Source organism: Aquarana catesbeiana, linkage group LG04 (genome assembly GCF_042186555.1).
Source record: "Aquarana catesbeiana isolate 2022-GZ linkage group LG04, ASM4218655v1, whole genome shotgun sequence".
Taxonomy (NCBI): Eukaryota; Metazoa; Chordata; class Amphibia; order Anura; family Ranidae; genus Aquarana; species Aquarana catesbeiana.
The window spans coordinates 68,741,532-68,747,531 of NC_133327.1; positions in this window are offsets into that span (position 1 = coordinate 68,741,532).

Consider the following 6,000-nt stretch of genomic DNA (forward strand, 5'->3'; position numbering starts at 1 on the left):
AAATTCTGCTCTGGTCTTCCTCTATTGGTGCTCACTCAATCAACTGTGTTTACCCTTTTTAAATCATAATGGCAACAGAAACTACCAAAATGACCCTGATCAAAAGTTTACATACCCTGGTGATTTTGGCCTGATAACATGCACACAAGTTGACACAAAGGGGTGTGAATGGCTATTAAAGGTAACCATCCTCACCTGTGATCTGTTTGCTTGTAATTAGTGTGTGTGTATAAAAGGTCAATGAGTTTCTGGACTCCTGACAGACCCTTACATCTTTCATCCAGTGCTGCACTGACGTTTCTGGATTCTGAGTCATGGGGAAAGCAAAAGAATTGTCAAAGGATCTGCGGGAAAAGGTAGTTGAACTGTACAAAACAGGAAAGGGATATAAAAAGATATCCAAGGAATTAAGAATGCCAATCAGCAGTGTTCCAACTCTAATCAAGAAGTGGAAAATGAGGGGTTCTGTTGAAACCAAACCACGGTCAGGTAGACCAACTAAAATTTCAGCCACAACTGCCAGGAAAAATGTTCAGGATGCAAAGAAACACCCACAAATAACTGCAGGTGAAATACAGCTCTCTAAAAGCACGTGGTGTGGCTGTTTCAAGATGCACAATAAGGAGGCACTTGAAAAAGATGGGCTGCATGGTCGAGTCGCCAGAAGAAAGCCATTATTACGCAAATGCCACAAAGTATTCCGCTTACAATATGCTGAACAGCATAGAGACAAGCCTCAAACCTTCTGGCACAAAGTCATTTGGAGTGATGAGACCAAAATTACGCTTTTTGACCACAACCATAAACGCTAAATTTGTAGAGGAGTCAACAAGGCCTATGATGAAAGGTACAGAGATGGATCGCTGATGTTTTGGGGATGTGTGAGCTACAAAGGCAAGGAAATTTGGTCAAAATTGTTGGCAAGTTGAATGCAGTATGGTATCAAAAAATACTGGAGGAACATTTGCATTCATCAGCCAGGAAGCTGTGCATGGGACGTACTTGGGCATTCTAACATGACAATGATCCAAAACACAAGGCCAAGTCGACCTGTCATTGGCTACAGCAGAATAAAGTGAAGGTTCTGGAGTGGCCATCTCAGTCTCCTGACCTCAATATCATTGAGCCACTCTGGGGAGATCTCAAATGTGCAGTTCATGCAAAACAGCCCAAGAATTTACAGGAACTGGAGGCTTTTTGCCAAGAGGAATGAGCAGCTTTACCATCTGAGAAGATAAAGAGCCTCATCCACAAATACCACAAAAGACTTCAAGCTGTCATTGATGTTAAAGGGGGCAATACATGGTATTAAGAACTAGGGTATGTAAACTTTTGATCAGGGTCATTTGGGTAGTTTCTGATGTTATTATGATTTAAAAAGAGTAAACACAGTTGATTGATAATAAATGGCTTCAGCCAAACACTAACCACGAGTGAAAGAAAAGTGTTTGTGTTACATTCATATTCTCTGAAAAATGGGCAATAAATCATAAATTCTGCCAGGGTATGTAAACTTATGAGCACAACTGTATGAACATTTGTTTGGAGTTCAGCTTTAAGGTGAATCCAAAGCCAGAATCTGACTTCAGGTCCATTTGCATTCAGCTGAAAACAGCACCAAATACAGTATCTCACAAAAGCGAGTACACCCCTCACATTTTTGTAAATATTTTATTATATCTTTTCATGTGACAACACTGAAGAAATGACACTTTACTACAATGTAAAGTAGTGATTGTACAGCTTGAATAACAGTGTAAATTTTCTGTCCCCTCAAAATAACTCAACACACAGCCATTAATGTCTAAACCGCTGGCAACAAAAGTGAGTACACCCCTAAGTGAAAATCTCCAAATTGGGCCCAATTAGCCATTTTCCCTCCCCCGGTGTCATGTGACTCATTAGTGTTACAAGATCTCAGATGTGAATGGGGAGCAGGTGTGTTATATTTGGTGTTATCGCTCTCACTCTCTCATAATGGTCACTGGAAGTTCAACATGGCACCTCATGGCAAAGAACTCTTTGAGGATCTGAAAAAAAGAATTGTTGCTCTCCATAAAGATGGCCTAGGCTATAAGAAGATTGCCAAGACCTTAAAACTGAGCTGCAGCACGGTGGCCAAGACCATACAGCAGTTTAACAGGACAGATTCCACTCAGAACAGGCCTTGCCATGGTCGACCAAAGAAGTTGAGTGCACATACTCAGCGTCATATCCAGAGGTTGTCTTTGGGAAATAAGACGTATGAGTGCCGCCAGCATTTTTGCAGAGGTTGAAGGGGTGGGGGGGGGGGTCAGCCTGTCAGTGCTCAGACCGTACGCTGCACACTGCCTCAAACTGTTCTGCATGGTTGTCGTCCCAGAAGGAAACCTCTTCTAAAGATGATGCACAAGAAAGACCGCAAACAGTTTGCTGAAGATAAGCAGACTAAGGACACAGATTACTGGAACCATGTCCCATGGTCTGATGAGACCAAGATAAACTTATTTGGTTCAGATGGTGTCAAACGTGTGTGGTGGCAACCAGGTGAGATATACAAAGACAAGTGTGTCTTGCCTACAGTCAAGCATGGTGGTGGAAGTGTCATGGTCTGGGGCTGCATGAGTGCTGCCGGCACTGGGGATCTACAGTTCATTGAGGGAACCACGAATGCCAACATGTACTGTGACATACTGAAGCATGATCCCCTCCCTTTGGAGACTGGGCCGCAGGGCGGTATTTCAACATGATAACGACCCCAAATGCACATCCAAGATGACTACTGCCTTGCTAACGAAGCTGAGGGTAAAGGTGATGGACTGGCCAAGCATGTCTACAGACCTAAACCCTATTGAGCATTTGTGGGGCATCCTCAAAAGGAAGGTGGAGGAGCGCAAGGTCTCTAACATCCACCAGCTCCATGATATCATCATGGAGGAGTGGAAGAGGACTCCAGTGGAAACCTGTGAAGCTCCGGTGAACTCCATGCCCAAGAGGGTTAAGGCAGTGCTGGAAAATAATGGTGGCCACACAAAATATTGACAGTTTGGGCCCAATTTGGAGATTTTCACTTAGGGTGTAGTCACTTTTGTTGCCAGCGGTTTAGACATTAATAGCTGTGTGTTGAGTTATTTTGAGGGAACAGCAAATTTACACTGTTATACAAGCTGTACACTCACTACTTTACATTGTAGCAAAGTGCAACAATTTCTTCAGTGTTGTCACATGAAAAGATATAATAAAATATTTACAAAAATGTAAGGGGTGTACTCACTTTTGTGAGATACTGTACATATGTATGACCTTAAAGGGGTTGTAAAGACTCAAGGTTTTTCACCTATAGCCCAGGTTCACACTGACAGTGGGAATGAAATTGTGGCAGCTCAGCTGAACTGCCACAATTTCATTCCCGCATGTCAGTCCCAGCTTCGGGGGCGATTTCAGAGACACCTGTGCGGGTTTCTGCACAGATGTCTATTGAAATCGCACTCGGAAGTCGCCAAAAGTAGTACAGAAACTACTTTTGTAAATCGGTTCAGCGCTGCAAATGTGGCATCTATTCAGACGGTGCTATTGGTTTCCTCCCACACTCCAAAGACATGCTGGTAGGTTAATTGGATCCTGTCTAAATTGTCCCTAGTATGTATGAATGTGAGTTAGGGGCCTTAGATTGTAAGCTCCTTGAGGGTATGATGTGAATGTACAATGTATATGTAAAGCGCTGCGCAAATTGATGGCGCTATATAAGTACCTGAAATAAATAAATAAATAAATCTCAAACGTGCAGTTCATGCAAGACAGTCCAAGAATTTACAGGAACTGGAGGCTTTTTGTCAAGAGGAATGGGGAGCTTTACCATCTGAGAAGATAAAGAGCCTCATCCACAAATACCACAATAGACTTCAAGCTGTCATTGATGTTACAGAAGACAATACACGGTATTAAGAACTGGGTTGTGTAAACTTTTGATCAGGGTCATTTGGATAGTTTCTGTTGCCATTATGATTTAAAAAGCGTAAACACAGTTGATTGATAATAAATGGCTTCAGACAAACACTAACCATGAATGAAAGAAAAGTTTTTGTGTTATTCATATTCTCAAAAAAAATGGCCAAGAAATCATAAATTCTGCCAGGGTATGTAAACTTATGAGCACAACTGTACATTAAAAAAATAAAAATACGTTGCCTTTGGTCACTTGATCCTAGCTTAAGGGCATTATAAACCTTCCTACGTGCACCTTGTATTGTTCACCTGCATAAGTTGTGTAAAGTAATAGCCCGGAACTAGGTGAAACTAAGTGCAGGGATAGCATGACTGGGGTGGGGCAGTCAGGCGGAGGTAAGGGTTAAACAGTATGCCAGTGGGGGGAGTTTAGGATACTTTTGGGGGGTGGAGCTTAGGAGCAGTGGTCAGTGGGGAAGAAGAAATCGGATAGGAAAGGTGAATTTTGCGGCGGTCCGTTTCAGGTAGTTGAGAGTCATGGGGGATGTCGAGCGCTTGTTTGAGCAGCTGTGGGAGGAGACGGCGGCGAGGGGGACTGAATGGCTGCGGGCCACTGTCTCTAACCTGCTTCAGGGTCCCAGCCAGGCACCTGCTAGCGTGCCCGCCAGCCCCGCTCCCTCGGAGTGGCCACGTGCTAGGAGGTCGAGGCCTCCGGAGCATTTTAGTCAGACGGGGTCAGGGAGCGGACTGGGGGCACCCTACAAGATTTGGCGCGGCCGGCTAAGAAGAAGCCTGCGGTGAGTCCCCGGTCACGGCGGTTCATCGGCGGGTCCTGCTCCCGCCCCCCCAGCGGTGGATGATAGGGACATGGCGGCTGCTTCTGCAGACTCTCCGCCTGGCCGGCGTGGGAGAGAGGCCGCGGCGGGTGACGGCTTGGTATCGAGGGCAGCTGGGGCCTGTAATCCGGAGGGGAGAGGACGAAGAAGGATGGGTGACGGAGCTGCAGTGCATCGGGGGGACCATGTCGCTGCGCGGTCCAGATCTACGGCCAGGCGGGCTTCGCCGGCCCGGCCAGTGGCTCGGCAGGACAGACACAGAGCACGTGAGGTGCTGCATCGAAAGGCGCACAGTGATGACGTCACTGCTGGGCGCTCGGCGGCGATGAGGAATCCAGCCCAGCGGCCTGCTGACGGTGCTCAAGAGGTGGCCGGGAGTTCCCAGGACAGCTTGAGGGTGAAGTGGATGAGAGGGACGCAGACTTGATCCAGGAGGCGGCGCGCGGAGAGGGAAGTACGGCTGGATGTGCGGTGTTGCGGCTGCAGCCAGGTGAGAACATTAATATACCTGTTTCCTCTTCTGTTGGTAATGCTAGGCTTTCGGGGAGTGGGTTAGTGGGTACAGGGGTACCAGTGGGGCTGAGGGGTAGTTCAGTCGGGGGAGGTCCCACTGCTGGTTCTCAGTCACTAGGAGCAACAAGGGAGCGAGATGAGGGGATGGTGCAGACGTTGTTGGCAGGTCTCCGGGAGGTACTAGCACGCTGTGAGGCTGGTTCACTGCCTGTGGGTGACACCTCTCTTGTGGCTGCGTGGGCAGTGCCCAACGCTTCTACGGGTCAGGGAGCTGCGCTGGCACTGTCGGGCACGGTAGTGGCAGCTGGGGGTGCGGGGTTAGTGGGGGGCCCGAGTGTTGGTGGGGCGGGAGTGGCCAATACGGGCCCCCCCGCCGGCGTCACCGGTGGTGGTGGTGGGGGCTACTGCGGTGGCTGGTGATGCGGCGTCGGTTGGAAAAGGGACAGTTGATGCGGATGGGGTGCGTTTGGCGGATGCTGCCAAATGCGAAGTTTACGTTTGTTTTGAGGGACCTTTGGGAGCTCATTTGAAGGCAGAGATAAAAGAGCGCATTTGGAAAGGTGAGTATGTGAAAATTTTCTCTTTGTTGCCCTTGGAGAAGTTTAACTTGGACAAAGTTAAACCTGATGAGAGCAAGAAAGAAGAAGAGGAAAAGAGGCGCTATCGATTGATTCCGCGCACGTTTGCAAATTGGTTGCAGGCGTTTGCGATTTTGGCAAGCGCGATT